Below are 17,791 nucleotides of genomic sequence, written 5' to 3'. Positions count from 1 at the left end.
GAATAAAAGATCTGTTCAGTTCGCTAGGATCATCAATCATCATCATATGTGATCAAGAGTGAGTTTCACAAGTTTAAAATGTTTTAAAACAGAGCATGTGTGTAATGAAGTACAGCGATTTACTACAGATTCACTTTATCAGCACAGCCGCGTGTCAGAACAATTATAAAAGACACTTCAATCGCGCTTTGTGGATGTTAAATCAGGTTTAATTTGTTCATTAGCATAACAGATATCCATACAGCAGTGAGGATTCACCTGTATCCTGTCACATATGCGTGCAAAACGTGTCCGAAGCTAAACGCTCGCTCTCTCTCTCTCTCTGTGTGTGTGTGTCTGTGCTATTGGTGTGTGTCTGCGTTATGTGTGTGTGTCCTCGCTGTGTGTGCGCATGAACTTTGTAATGACATTGTGTGTGACTCATGGTTGCAACAATAAAAAACTGCATCAAATACTGATTGTTAAAGTTCTTACTGTAGTATTTCTTACAAACGCGACGTGAGATCTGCTTCCTGAGGCAGCCGAGGGCGGCGACTGAGGCATGTTGCTGACAGGCACGTGGGAACGGTGGGCGGGGAGGACTAGCCTTAAAGGCCCAGTACAAAAAAACAGCAACCAAGTTTTACCAGCTATAATACAGACACTTCAGACAGCTATAATAAATACTCTGATGGGTGTTTTGAGCTGAAACTTTACAGACACATTCTGGAGACACAAAAGACTTAAATCTGAAAAAAAGGGGTAAACTGTGTGCCCTTTAATGTGTGATGGTGTATATACCCATTCTGTATATATATATATATATATATATATATATATATATATTTTTTTTTTTTTTTATTTAGTTTTAATTTCAACCCAGGTTCATTCTGAAAATGTACCCCTGTGTAAATTTCTGGAGAGCGCCAAATAGGTCCCAGGAGCTACGCTTTTTTGCAGTTTTTGTTTTCGCGAATCCACCAGAGGCTGCTGTCTACACCTTTTAAAATCTCAACATTTCTCTTGCGAGTGCCATTCGCACCTGCTGTTCTCGCGTAAATCCACCAGAGGCCGCTGTCGACTGACTGAATGACAGACTGGCCCACCCTCCTCCTTCCCTAAACCCAACCAATAGTATTTTAAGAAGCAGAGATTGACCCGCCCACCCACTACCCAAAACCCAGCCGACAATTTTAAAAAGCAATCCAGAAAAAGCCCTTACTTGATTTTTACCCCATTTTCAGATCTTAACACATTCTCACCCTGTTATTTACTGGTTTATTTTATTTTTTAGCTTCTGTTGTTGTCTTACCTGCTTTCTGGAACCGTTCTTCGCTGGACTCGAACCCCATCATCGTGGTCATCTCTGCATCTCTGGTCCACTGATGTACATGGCGAGCTAACTGGACAAACTGGTAACAGCAGGAAAGCTGTCCATATGGAGGTAAGCAGTCAGCTAGTAAGCGCGAAAAGGACCGGCGTCATACCGCCCTGTAGCGTTCATTTTAAAATATGAAATGCAGCCATATTTACTTCTGGCTGCATAATTCACAATCTCGGGAAAAGCCTACATTTTCAGGATGAGCCTATGTTGTTTAATTTTTCTTCTTTAAATTGTACTGTAATTGTAGGCTTATTTTGGCCATTGTAGACAGCAGAATGTAAACAATGCCACTAAACCAATAGAAACCTGTATGTTTGTCTATTATTACCTCTGAAAATTATCAATCATCATCATATCCAGCAGGCACAGGATGTCAACATGACGTCAGATTGACGTTGTACCCCAATGTCGTGGAACGTTGATGGAAGTGAAAATCCGGTTGACATCAGACCGACATCAATGTCCAACGTCAGACAGACAATGCATTTTGGTTACTTTCCAACACAACCTAAAAACAACCAAATATCAACGTCTAATGATGTTACAGCTTGACGTTGTGTGGATGTTACCACTATGACGCCTATCAGACCTTTTATTTTGGTTGCCTTACCTGACGAATAATGTCAGTATTTGACATCAATATGATGTCGGTTTAAGATATTGACTCGATGCTAGATTTTGGTCACTTTTCAACACAACCTAAAATCAACCAAATATCAGCATAATTTCATGTGGTTATTGGAAATCAAAATAACATTGTTCTTAGATGCTGGCGACCTAAATGTAACCTAATATTAACGTCTTATGACGTTGTGTGTCTATGTGATATGTAGAGTATTGTAGGGATTTTTACAGTTTTTACCCAAAGAATGAGCAGTCTGTCAGATGAGGAAGAGCCAGAGTCAGAGATTCAAATAAATAAATGAAGTTTACTGAAGATAGTTGGCAGTTTCATGAGCAGAAACCAGCTTCAACACTTGCAATCAGTTCCTAGGCTGCTCTGCTTACAATCAGAAATCAATAACAAGTATACTCTCACGTCCCACATAACGTCATTAACTGCATCACACATTTGTGTTTAACCTGATTGGTTAAAGCACAGATATAGGAAAAGTTCCACGTGGGTGTGTGCGTACAATTCTGAACAATATCTTAAGCATAAACGTCAGACATAGCCTGTCAGGCACAGCTCCACCTCGAAAAAATAAATAAATAAATACATAATAATAATAATTATATATATATATATATATATATATATATATATATATATATATATATATATATATATATATATATATATATATATATATATATATATATATATATAAAATTATAAATAAGTAACAGTATTATTGTTATTTTGTAATTATTATTTTAAATAAATAACAGAAATTAATCCTAAATGTAATTGGGAAACAATCTAAAGACACAACTGGAGTGATGCTAAGATAATTTAGGAAATCTTTTGCATAAATATTAATTTTAATACAATGAAATTATATAGACTTCTCTATAGATTACGAGAAAAGATGTTTATAGAATTATCAGTTGTGTGTTATCTTAGACCCGACTCATGGCCGAGAATTAGGTTTACATACAATTTTACATACGATTTTTTCATACAAATAATCAGCATAAAATTATTTAAACTTTGTTTTGTCGACTTGCAAACCTCACTGCGTGCCGACACCTCCGTAATAAAGACGCTGGCTGTTTTGTCGGCGTGCATGTTCACTACCGGGACTTACATCGGGAGCAGAGCAGCGCGGTAAGCAGGAGCTGTGCATGAGGGTGTGTTTTTTTTTTCAGCGCACATGCTCAGTCCGCTTTTTGATTACACTACATGCTTTCATCAGCGTTCGCACATGGAGAATAACATCTTCAGTCTGGAATTACCACTCTAAATAAATACACTTACATATAAAGTAAATCGTATCTCAAAGCATTTACTGGGGCTCTGGCGATTTTTACTGGGGCACGTGCCCCAGTAAATGGGGTCTAGCGACGCCCCTGGAGCTGACCCCAGACCTGTGAAACAGATCCACAATCAAATAGAACACACACACTTAAAGCACGATCTGTTTCTTACCAAAGGCTGAGTGTACTCTCTGCTGTCTTTATCAAAACTGGTTAAAAACTGGTGTAATCTACCTTCAGGCAGTTATAATATCCATACTACACAAAGTCTATCTTGAATAAAGAGTAGAATCACTTTAAAAGAATAACCGTAAACATAGCCAAATCAATTTAGACATTTTAGACAGTATTAACTCACAGGAATAACAATAGAGACAGTAGTTTCCAGTCCTCAGCCCTTCAGTTCCACTCAGTTCTCCGTGGCCTCTGACCTAGTTTGGTGGCTCCTGAAAATAGTAACAAAGAGGCAGGCAAATGCACTGAACATCCGTATATTAAGCAATGTGTTAACTGTATTCATTATTCAATAATCATCATTAATAAAAATAATGAGAAACAGGAAGATGAGAAAAGGATAAACGCTGATCCATGCTGAAACGGGTTGGATAAATCCGAATCCTTCAGTACTATAATCTGCCAAACGTCATAACTAATCAAGCAAAGACAGAAACATTTGTGGTTGTGCTGATGCAAGATGAGCAGCTTACAGTGATATATTTGTGTTAAGACCAAGTTTATATTAGTCTGCATCGAGTCAGTAACAAACTGGCTCATTAAGTGTTCCTTATGCAATGGCAAATCATATGAATACCAGTGTAAATACTCAGCTTACACTTGTTAAATGCCTTTAAGTGGCTGTGTTGTGTTTATGTCTGGTCTAAAACACACATACTCTCTTCTGCTCATCCAAACACCTCCACAACCTGTGACCTTCAAAATCAACATCCAGAGGCAGTGTGTGTGTGTGTGTGTGTGTGTGTGTGTGTGTGTGTGTGTGTGTGTGTGTGTGTGTGTGTGTGTGTGTGTGTGTGTGTGTGTTGAGTCTGTCGGAGAGTGTTAGAGCGCTACTCTGAGGCTGAATCATGCAAGGACTTGGACTAAAGAACTGAATGTTCAGCCAGCAGAGTATAGAAGGTGTGTCCCACATCACAGACGTTAGCACTGCTCGACACCTTTACATAATGTAAATAGTGTGAGTTACTGCATTCACACTGATCGTTCTAATAGAGGAAAGAGGAGGGGCTACTGATGATCATAAGGAGGAGCTACTGATGTACACTGTAAAAAAGTTGAGTCAACTTAAAATTTTAAGGCAACAAACTTGAGAACATTTTTTTAGGGGGGTGAGGATGAAGGGGAGAAGCTGATGATGAAGGGGAGAAGCTGATGATGAAGGGGAGAAGCTGGTGATGAAGGGGAGAAGCTGATGATGAAGGGGAGCTGATGATGAAGGGGAGGAGCTGGTGATGAAGGGGAGGAGCTGATGATGAAGGGGAGGAGCTGGTGATGAAGGGGAGGAGCTGATGATGAAGGGGAGCTGATGATGAAGGGGAGGAGCTGGTGATGAAGGGGAGGAGCTGATGGTGAAGGGGAGGAGCTGGTGATGAAGGGGAGAAGCTGATGATGAAGGGGAGCTGATGATGAAGGGGAGCTGATGATGAAGGGGAGGAGCTGATGATGAAGGGGAGAAGCTGGTGATGAAGGGGAGGAGCTGATGATGAAGGGGAGGAGCTGGTGATGAAGGGGAGGAACTGATGAAGGGGAGCTGATGATGAAGGGGAGGAGCTGATGATGAAGGGGAGCTGATGATGAAGGGGAGGAGCTGATGATGAAGGGGAGGAGCTGATGATGAAGGGGAGAAGCTGATGATGAAGGGGAGAAGCTGATGATGAAGGGGAGGAGCTGATAATGAAGGGGAGGAGCTGATGATGAAGGGGAGGAGCTGATGATGAAGGGGAGGAGCTTTTGTATTTCCATGTGACGTGGCTTTCTCATTTATATTAATTACTGTTTGGAGATTATATTAATGTTCACATGCAAGTAAAATCACTTTAAAATGCAAAGTAATTAATCATTTATATTTCAGATTTTAATTTGATTAACATAATAAAATATTCAGTTATTTTACTATAGGACAGTTCAGAAAAACTAGAGTATTTCTATAAATTACTGCAGTTTCTTTTATCACAGACTGTCATTAGAGTGTTGTCCAGAAGAGGGCAGTGTTTTAACTCAAAACTCGCCAACAATCAAATCAAGCAAAGTAGCTTTTATAAATCTTTGTGTTGTGTCTCAATGTAAAACTGTTATTTAAAAAAACATTGATTATTATGCATTAATTTTAATGCTTTAGAAGCACTCTGCATGATGTGTGAACACCAATAATCTCAATCCAGCTGTATGCTATGTTTTATGCATGAATGTTAGGTGCTGTGTTGTTTTATTTTAAAATATATACACAGTTGAGGATTCGCCCTGCTGTGCATTTTCTTCTTTTTCCAATATTTCCCAAATGATGTTGAACAAAATTTCTCACAGTATTTCCTCTAATATTTGTTCTTCTGTAGAAAGTCTTATTTGTTTTATTTCAGCTAGAATAAAAGCAGTTTTTAATAGTTTTAAAGCCATTTTAAGCTCAATATTATTAGCCCCTTCAGCAATATTAGTGTTGGATTGTCTCCAGAATAAACCACTGTTATACAATGACTTGCCTAATTACCCTAACTTTACCCTAATTACCCTAGTGAAGCCTTTAAATGTCACTTTAAGCTGAATACTAGTGTCTTGAAGAATACCTAGTCTAATATTATGTGCAAAGAGAAAATGAATCACTCATTAGAGATGAGTTATTAACACTATTATGATTAGAGATGTGTTAATAAATCTGCTCTCCTTTAAACAGAAATTGGAGAGAAAACATACAGGAGGGCTGATAATTCAGACTTCAACTGTTCATTTACAGCTTTTATTATGTATATGTGACACACACGCATACATAGAAATAAAGCTTTACAATATTTTTATTTAGATATTTAAATGTATAAATCATTTGTATCATATTCATATTTTATAAATATTCTCTCCATTAAACAGAAATTGAAGAAAAATAAAATAATTACAATTTAACAGGAGGGCTAATAACTCAACTGTTTATATTAAAGTTGGAGAAAAGCGTCCGCTATTGCCACAAGCTGAAAAACCTAATTTTGTTGATATTTAAAACCATTTTTCCTCAAAGAGCATCCGAGATTTATCAAGATTTGATGAGAAAATTTAGATTTGTTGTTGTTGTTTTTTTTTTCACACAGAGCTGAATTCTCAATCTTACAAAAGTAAGAACTGCACATCACCCTTATCTAATGTTCTAGCATCAGGATTTAGCTGAGTGTTTTAATGGTTTACATTTTGGAAAAATAATATGCACACACTTAAGATATTTTTTTCTTAATAGTGACAGTTTTGACAATGCAAGTTGTTTTGTTGTTGTTGAAATAATTACATGTGTAAGTGGTTAACATGTGGTCTCACAGCAAGGTTGCTGGATCGAGTCCCGGCTGGGTTACTTGGCGTTTCTGTGTGGAGTTTGCAAGTTGTCCCGGTGTTGGTGTGGGTTTCCTCCGGGTGCTCCGGTTTCCCCCACAGTCCAAACACATGCGCTATAGGGGAATTGAACTAACTAAATTGGCCGTAGTGTATGAGTGTAAAAGAGTGTGTATGGGTGTTTCTCAGTGATGAGTTGTGACTGGAAGAGCATCTGCTGCATAAAACTTATGCTGGATAAATTGGTGGTTCATTCCACTATGGCGACCCCTGATTAATAAAGGGACTAAACCAAAAAGAAATCGAATCAATGACTGAATAATAATTGTTATTATTATAATTATTATTAATATTATTATCTCAAATAAAGATTTTATTAAATTATTATTATATTAGTAGTAGTAAAGGTAATGTTATTATCTAAAACAAATTTCTTAATGAATAATTATTAATGTAATATTAATGTTAAAAAATGTAAATAATTAGTACAATTATTAATATAATAATAATGTTAGTAATGTTCTGATTAAATTACTAACATTTATATTATTATTATTACCAGTAATAGTAGCAATAGTATTATGAAGAACGTAACGTTAATTTTTAATATAACAATGATGATAATAATTATTATTATTATTATTATTATGTATAATTGTCGAAATTTCATATAGATAAACATACAAAATGATAATAAAAATAGTAAATTGCACGAATGTATGTTCTCGCACTTTTGTTCTAGCTTTTCCTTTCTTTTATCAGCGTTTCATAGCAAGTAGAAGAATACAGACAGAACTTTGACTGTCAGCTACAGGTGTGGTGAATCTTAGTTTCAGGCATGCCTGTTTTAGCATATCTCTTCATTGTTAGCCTGTGATGTGTTGTGAAACATGATGTCGGCTACACGGGGTTTCGTAACATCACAAACATGTCTCACACACACACACACACACACACACACACACACACACACACACACACACACACACACACACACCGCAAACTTTTACAACTGCTCTGAAAACACACGAGACGCTGTCAGATGCTGGTTTTCCACTGTTTTACCCTAAACAGTGAGAGGAAGAGCCGCTTCTGGCAGAAATGTCAAGCGCTCGCGGTTTGCCTTCAGATGACGTCAATCACACTTTCGCGCTTTTCTGCCTTCGTCTTTTGTTTTGCTTCTAGCGAAAGAGAGATTACCACCTTCATCATCCTCCTCATCATCCTCCTCATCATCCTCCTCATCATCGTCATCGTCATCGACTTGCAGGTTTTTGTGCAGAATAGTCTATTAGTTTTGTTTCTTCTGAGATTGAAAATACTAATGAGTAGCCTACTACAGGCTAGCAAATAGTGTTATAGGCTACTGTGTCACTTAAAACATTTGGATAATAGCTAGGTTAACTTAATCCAGTCTGTTGGGTCGTTAAAGTTAACCCAACATACACATCATTATTCTACTACATTATGACCTAACTAGGCTAGTTGTTATGGATGCGATTCAGTAAACATTAAGATTAACCCAACGTAGTTACCCAATTTTTTAACCCTTTGGGTAAAATTATTAACCCAACATTTTTTTGAGTGTATTCATTCATTCATTTTCCTTCAGCCTAGTCCCTTATTTATCAGGGGTCGCCACATATGTTTTACACAGCGGATGGCCAGCTGCAACCCAGCACAGGGAAACACCTTTACACACTCATTCACACACACACACACACACACACACACACGCACACACTCACACACTCACACACACATGCACAAACACACACACACACACACAAATATGCCAGCTGACCCAGCCAGGACCACAACCAATTAATCACTATAGTTATTGTATTACCATAGCAACTATAGAATTACCAAGTCATATTTTACTAATTATCATGACAGATTAATTACTAATTACACCAGAGAGAGTTACTATAGCTGTTAAGTTACCATAGTAACTGTAGAGTTAACATGACAGTTCAATTTCTATAGTTGTTGTATTACCATGGCAACTATAGAGTTACCGTGACAGATCAATTACAATAGTTGTTGTATTACCATGGCAACTGTAGAGTTACTGTGACAGATCAATTACTATAGCTGTTGTATTACCATGGCAACTGTAGAGTTACTGTGACAGATCAATCACTGTAGCTGTTGTATTGCCATGGCAACTATAGAGATACAGTGACAGATCAATCACTATAGCTGTTGTATTACCATGGCAACTACAGAGTTACTGTGACAGATCAATTACTATAGCTGTTGTATTACCATGGCAACTATAGAGTTACCACGACAGATCAGTTACTATAGTTGTTGTATTACCATGGCAACTATAGAATCGATACAGCGGATCAATTAAAGCACTTCACTTTATTATGGGTCAAAAGCAGTGTAGTGTAGTAGTTAGGCCTACTATAAAGTACTACAGTATTTTTTCATGTGGTACTGCTCAAGATCTGCTGTGCCAGGTTGAATCTGAAGGCACGTGTCTGGAGGTCTACAACACCCACTCATCTCTCACCGTCATGGCAGCATCATCATTTTCCACTCTCTCTCCATCAGATCAACGCAACATGACAATCGAGGCCAAAACTGCTGGTCTCTCAAAAATAGCTCACATTTTCCACTGCATGCACAAATTAACAACCGTTTCTTACACACTGTAAGAGTACATCTGATTTCCGCTATACACACAATGGTGCTGACAGTAGTAAAGTGGTTCATGTCTTCTGGCATGTTTGGGCAAGTGTATTTCTCGGTTCCGACTGCAGGAATATGAAGCCCAAATCTTTTTTTCTATTGAGCCCTCATGGGATGCGAATCATTTTTCTTATTTCCTGATGGTGTGTACAACTCAAGCTTAATATTGGACATTTTGATCCGCACTCAGCAGTAAATTAATATAGTCATAAAATTTTTAATTTCCATTTAAATACTAGACAATTCAGTTTTGTCTTAATTCTTTTACTTTATTTTAGGTACCAGTTGATTTATGACCTGCATATTATTAAGATACTGGCTGACATCAAAAACACATTAAAACATGTCAAAAAATAAATAAAAACATTACAAAAACTATTAAAATTAATCAAAGATGCACTTTATTTTGTTAAATTATTCATTCATTCATTTTCTTTTCAGCTTATTTCAACTGATATCCCCGAAATAAAAGACTGATATAGCCCCGTCCCAAATGACTGATGTCCCTGCCATAAAGAAGTGATAGCTCCACCCTAAAAAAAATTGCTCCGCCTTAAAAAAGAGACTGTTATCCCCACCTTGAATGACTGATAGTCCTACCCTAAGGGACTGATAGCTCCTCCCTTAATTACTAATAGCTCCACTCTAAATGACTGATAGTTCCGCCCTAAATTACTAATAGCTCCACCCTAAATGACTGATAGCTCCGCCTTAAATTACTAATAGCTCCACTCATAATGACTGATAGCTCCGCCCTAAATTACTAATAGCTCCACTCTAAATGACTGATAGCTCCGCCCTAAATTACTAATAGCTCCACTCTAAATGACTGATAGCCCCGCCCTAAATTACTAATAGCTCCACTCTAAATGACTGATAGCCCCGCCCTAAATTACTAATAGCTCCACTCTAAATGACTGATAGCCCCGCCCTAAATTACTAATAGCTCCACTCTAAATGACTGATAGTTCCGCCCTAAATTACTAATAGCTCCACCCTAAATGACTGATAGCTCCGCCTTAAATTACTAATAGCTCCACTCATAATGACTGATAGCTCCGCCCTAAATTACTAATAGCTCCACTCTAAATGACTGATAGCTCCACCCTAAATTACTAATAGCTCCACTCTAAATGACTGATAGCCCCGCCCTAAATTACTAATAGCTCCACTCTAAATGACTGATAGCCCCGCCCTAAATTACTAATAGCTCCACTCTAAATGACTGATAGCCCCGCCCTAAATTACTAATAGCTCCACTCTAAATGACTGATAGCTCCGCCCTAAATCACTAATAGCTCCACTCTAAATGACTGATAGCCCCGCCCTAAATTACTAATAGCTCCACTCTAAATGACTGATAGCTCCGCCCTAAATTACTAATAGCTCCACTCTAAATGACTGATAGCCCCGCCCTAAATTACTAATAGCTCCACTCTAAATGACTGATACCTCCGCCCTAAATTACTAATAGCTCCACTCTAAATGACTGATAGCTCCGCCCTAAATTACTAATAGCTCCACTCTAAATGACTGATAGCCCCGCCCTAAATTACTAATAGCTCCACTCATAATGACTGATACCTCCGCCCTAAATTACTAATAGCTCCACTCTAAATGACTGATAGCTCCGCCCTAAATTACTAATAGCTCCACTCTAAATGACTGATAGCTCCGCCCCAAATTAGTAATAGCTCCACCCTAAATGACTGATAGCTCCGCCCTAAATTAGTAATAGCTCCACCCTAAATGAATGATGAAGTGCCCCTTAGATGAAGTTGGTTCATGAGTTGGTTATGATGTTTGATTAATATTATGAAAGCAGATTAATTTGAACAAGACAGAGATCCATCCCTATAGCCACTACTACATCAAAATAAGATGAGCTCATTCTGACTGAATGCTCCGTCTTGCTCTTCAAAGTTGGAGAAACACTTTGACTCAGTGTGTGTTTTTGACAGAGACGTCATCTGGGTTTCATTCATTTCACATGCAGAGCGAAAACAAGGCCTTTCTGCGTGTAATGAATGGCTTCCAGTGGAGCGGGTGTTATACAAATCAACAGATCATTGTGAGCGTCTGAAGTCTGTGCGGCGAGCCCTGTGTCTCCGTCTTTATGGCGTTCTGTAATCAGTGCCAGGAGAAGCGGGCATCGGGACGCTGGGAATGATGATCTGGAAATGTGCAGCGTTTGTTCCCAGCATTGATCCGCACACACTGAAGATTGATGGTGGGAATGAACGTGTTGATTTGTTTTCCCACACTCATCTGTACATTTACTTTCCTGTGTTCAGAGTTTGATTTGCTATCATGGGAAATATCATCAGGCTTGTGTATCTCTGTGTATTCCAGCGGTTTGCTGGAGCTCAAGAGAGGAGACCAGGAGCTACAGTGCTCTGTGTGTTTCATTGTGAGGAAAAGGCACAGTATTTAAGATTTTTATGTATTAAAATATATATAGTGATAAAGAATTATTAGCCACCCTGAATATTTATTCTCCAAATTCTGTTTAAAGGAGAGCAGATATCTCCAGCACATCTCTAATCATAATAGTTTAATAACTCATCTCTAATAACTGATTCATTTTCTCTTTGCACATAATATTAGACTAGATATTCTTCAAGACACTAGTATTCAGCTTAAAGTGACATTTAAAGGCTTCACTAGGGTAATTAGGGTAAAGTTAGGGTAATTAGGCAAGTCATTGTATAACAGTGGTTTATTCTGGAGACAATCCAACACTAATATTGCTGAAGGGGGCTAATAATATTGACCTTAAAATGGATTAAAACTATTAAAAACTGCTTTTATTCTAGCCGAAATAAAACAAATAAGACTTTCTCCAGAAGAACACACTAGAGGAAATACTGTGACCATGGAGGAAGACTATCGGTCGGCCCCAAAAAGATTCTGGCAAACTCTGGCGCCTCAGAAGGGGAAAGCAGCTCCACATAGACACTGTTTACAGTGGAAGTAGGGAGCCGTTGACCTCGACTGGGGATGTGGTCAGACGGTAAAAGGAATTTGAGTATCTCCTTAACCCCACCGACATGTCTTTCATTGAGGAAGCAGAGACTGGGGATGCAGGGGTGGACTCACCCATCACCCAAGCTGAGGTCACTGAGGGAGATTGCAAGCTCCAGTGGCAAAGCAGCGGGGGTGGACGTGATTCACCCTGCGCATCTTAAGGCTCTGGATGTTGTGGGGCTGTCTTGGCTGACATGTCTCTACAATATCGCATGGAGGTCGGGGACAGTACCACTGGACTGGGCAACTGGGGTGGTGGTTCCCATTGTTAAGAAGAAATCTAACAAAAACACTGAAGAACACAGTCCTGAAGTCACTACATGCAGATTATTGTCTTGAGATAAAATAGTAAATAAAGTCTGAATGACCCAGAAATATCAAGAGAAACATAAATAATCAGAAAACGTTTTGGACTTGGTAGTTTGTAATTGGCTGTGATGTGAAATATTATGAGGCGTGTGTATTTCAGTGGTTTGGTGGAGCTTGGGTGTGTTTAATTATGGCACAATATTTACTAGTTTTTGTATCAACAACACTAGACACGAGTTTGGACCCCTCACAGACTCATTTACAGTCATATTTTCTTCAGGATGCTCTACAGTTAGTGCAGATACATTAGATTAGTCAGTACCAAAGACAAAACTGATCACAGTGCAAACGTTACTACACACAAATGAATATGTTGGGGAAAAATCTTCAATAAAATTAGAATAAACAGGAAAGAAATCAAGAGGTTGTATTGAAAGTTTGTAGTTTGTGGTTTGCTATGATTGGAAATATCATGAGGCTTGTGTATCAGAGTGTATTTCAGTGGTTTGGCGGAGCTCAAGAAAGAAATCGAGGAGCTAAAGTGCTTCGGTATTTTTAATTGGGAGAAAATCACATAGTATTTACATGCTTTTGTATCAGAATAAACACTAGATATTTGCTGACTTTTGTACTTATGGTGTTCATCATAAATAAGTGCCCCCCTCACAGATCTCTCTGTAAAATTAATATTTTATACTACAGTAATATATCTGCACATCTACATTAGATTAGTCAGAATCAAAGACAAAACTGGAGCTAATCTAACCAAACAACTGAAGATCACAGTGTTAACATTACTACAGTAGTAGAATATGTTGTACAGTACAGTACAAAAATGGTGATTAAATACAGTTTCAGCAAGTTGCCTTTAAAGATCACAGACTTTTTCAGTTTCATTTCTCAAGATGAGTACACTGCACTTATTAACATGAGCTGAACAATGAACTCATCTCCTAAAGCATTTATTCAGCTTATTTATTATTACTTTGAACATGTACAAAGATTGCAGGACTCCACTAAGATTGAGATATTTGTATTTTTATCAAAGCTGGAGTGATCTGATCCAAAATACAGCTGGATTTGATCCAAAACGATGATGTTTGATCCAAAACGATGATGTTTGACCCAAAACGATGATGTTTGACCCAACACGATGATGTTTGACCCAAAACGATGATGTTTGACCCAACACGATGATGTTTGATCCAACACGATGATGTTTGACCCAAAACGATGATGTTTGATCCAAAACAATGATGTTTGATCCAAAACGATGATGTTTGACCCAAAACGATGATGTTTGATCCAAAACGATGATGTTTGACCCAACACGATGATGTTTGATCCAACACGATGATGTTTGACCCAAAACGATGATGTTTGATCCAAAACGATGATGTTTGACCCAAAACGATGATGTTTGATCCAAAACGATGATGTTTGACCCAACACGATGATGTTTGATCCAACACGATGATGTTTGACCCAAAGCGATGATGTTTGACCCAACACGATGATGTTTGATCCAACACGATGATGTTTGACCCAAAACGATGATGTTTGATCCAAAACGATGATGCTTGACCCAAAACGATGATGTTTGATCCAAAACGATGATGCTTGACCCAACATGATGATGTTTGGATTGTTTTATATTTGCTGATATTTTGATTTTGATCTGATAGATAATGATTACACTGTAAAATAAAGGTTCTACACAATTCCTTTGTGTTGTCCCAACATAAATAAATTAAGTTAACTGAATCATTTTTACTGATTCACGTCTATTGAACATAAAACAATTGTCACAAAATAAACTTAAGAATAGTGTTGATTCATTTATTTTCCTTTGACTTAGTCCCTTTATTAATCTGAGGTCGCCACAGTGGAGTGAACCGCCAACTTATCCAGCATATGTCTTACACAGCGGACGCCCTTCCAGCCGCAACCCAACACTCGGAAACATCCATACACACTCACGTTCAGACACACATTCATACACTACGGCCAGTTCATCAATTCCCCTATAGCGCATGTGTTTGGACTGTGGGGGAAACCGGAGCACCCGGAGGAAACCCACACCAACACGGGGAGAACATGCAAACTCCACACAGAAATGACCACTGACCTAGCTGGGACTCGAACCAGCAACCTTCTTGCTGTGAGGCTATCGTGTTACCCACTGCACCACTGTACCGCCTGGTTTGTTTATTCACCTTAAACATTATTGTTCTTTTTCAGCCAAAATAAAAGAAATAAGACTTCCTCCTGAAGAAAAATCTATTAGAATATCTGTAGAAATATAGATTATTAAAATTGTCTGTTAAACATCACAATCTAGCATTATAAGATTATAAATACTGAGTTCAGGTAAGAGTTAATTACTTTAGTTTCATTAAAACAATTCTTATGAATCCAAACGTCTCTACTCTCCTCTATAATTCAGTCATTTTGAGTCGCATTCTTCAGAATATCTCCATTTTACTCAAACAGGTTTGAACACGACGAAATGAGGACAGACCTGATGTTATTGGGTGTGCTGTGCCTTTAAGACACTACAAGAGCATAGTGACTATTACACACCGATGCACACAGCACCTGTGTGTGTGTGTGTGTGTGTGTGTGTGTGCGCGTGCGTGTGTGTGTGCGTGTGTGTGTGCGTGTGTGTGCGTGCGTGCGTGCGTGCGTGCGTGCGTGTGTGTGTGTTCTTCATCAGGCTGATATTGCTGTGCTGCACCTGTAGAGGTCACTCATATTCAGCACACACACACACATACACACATACAGGCACACACATACACACAGATACACACATATAAGCAAACACACACACACATACACATATATAAGCCCACACATATACACACACAGACACATATATAAGCACACACGTGTACACACACACAGAGACACATATATGAGCACACACACACACATACACATATATAAGCCCACACATATACACACACACACACAGACACATATATAAGCGCAAACGTACACACACACAGACACATATATGAGCACACACACACACACACACATATATATAAGCCCACAAATACACACAGACAGATATATAAGCACAAACATACACACACACACACATAAATGCACACATTCATACACACATAAACACACACATACTTACCCACACACACAAAGACATGCACATACTTGTACACACCAAACACACATACACAATCACACACCTATATATACACACAACATACACAAGAACACACACACACACACACACAGAGAAGAAATATATATACAGTCCAAACACATGTGCTATAGGGGAATTGATGAACTATATTGTCCGTAGTGTATGAGTGTGTGTGTTTGTGAATGAGTGTGCATGGGTGTTTCCCAGTACTGGGTTGCAGCTGGAAGTGCATCTGCTGCGTAAAACATATACTGGAGTAGTTGGCGGTTCATTCCGCTGACTGACCGATCCCCCACCCAACAGTGTTATGAAAAGCAATCCAGAGAAAGAAAAGCCCTCGCCTGATTTTTACCACGTGTTCAGATTTCACCACGTTCTCACCCTGTTATTTACGTGTTTATTTGATCTTTTTGGGTTCTGTTCTTGTCTTACCTGCTGTTTGGAACCGTTCTTTGCCAGACTCGAACCCCGTCATCACAGTCAGCTCCACTGGACTAACTGTTAACAGCATGAAAGCCATCCATACCGCCTCGTAGCGTTGGTTTTAAAGATGAAATGCGGCCATACGTCCCTCTGGCTACATAATTCCTGATCTCCAGAAATGTGTACAGGGGTACGCTTTCACAACGAGCCTGCGCTGACACCGACATCAGAATACAGCCTGTAAATACAGCTTAAACTGACTTAACAACCATCACATCTGAGATGAACCGCTTCAGTTTCATTATGATTAACATCAGTAATCAACCTGTCATGGATTATTGATCATCTCATTTTTTAAACTGTAAAAATGCTGGGTTATTGTAACCCAAAGTTGGGTCGATATTGCGTTTGGGTCAGTTGTGTTGGTTGTTTCTTGATGAACTTTTCCTTAATAAGTATGCAGCTCAGAAAATAAAACATCTTTACCACAGCCTATACTTATTTATTATTTGTGTGTGTGTGTGTGTGTGTGTGTGTGTGTGTGTGTGTGTGTGTGTGTGTGTGTGTGTTAATCCTGCAGTCTCGCCTGACTCTCGGCGTCTGCAGACAGAGTCTCCAGTGTTTGAGTGGATTTTCTGCGCTTTACTCTGTCTGGATTATTCACAAATGTCAACTATAATCGAGGGTGTTTGACTTAACACACACACACACACACACACACACACACACACGTCTTTATTTCTAATGCGGTCACAGTTTGAAAGGATTTCATTTAGTATTTTATTCAGATGTGAAATAAGACGCTTCTTTCCCTTCATCCAAAGAAACTGTGTGTGTGTGTGCGTGCGTGCGTGTGTGCATGTGTGTGCGGGTGTGTATGCGTGTGCAGTTTTGTCTGTGTGTAATTTGTGTGTGTGTGCGTGTGTGTGTGTGCATGTGTGTTTTTGTCTGTGTGTGTGCGTGTGTGTTTTTGTCTGTGTGTAATTTTGTTTGTGTGTGTGTGTGTGTGTTTGTCTGTGTGTGTAATTTTGTGTGTGTATGCGTGTTTTTGTCTGTGTGTAATTTGTTTGTGTGTGTGTGTGTGTGTGTGTGTGTGTGTGTTTGTCTGTGTGTGTAATTTTGTGTGTGTATGCGTGTTTTTGTCTGTGTGTAATTTTGTTTGTGTGTGTGTGTGTGTGTGTGTGTGTGTGTGTGCGTGTTTTTGCCTGTGTGTGTAATTTTGTGTGTGTATGCGTGTTTTTGTCTGTGTGTAATTTTGTTTGTGTGTGTGTGTGTGTTTGTCTGTGTGTGTAATTTTGTGTGTGTGTGTGTTTGTCTGTGTGTGTAATTTTGAATGT

The sequence above is a fragment of the Danio aesculapii genome, chromosome 21 (genome assembly GCF_903798145.1).
Source record: "Danio aesculapii chromosome 21, fDanAes4.1, whole genome shotgun sequence".
In the NCBI taxonomy this organism is placed as follows: domain Eukaryota; kingdom Metazoa; phylum Chordata; class Actinopteri; order Cypriniformes; family Danionidae; genus Danio; species Danio aesculapii.
Note: the sequence above shows the minus strand (reverse complement) of the source record.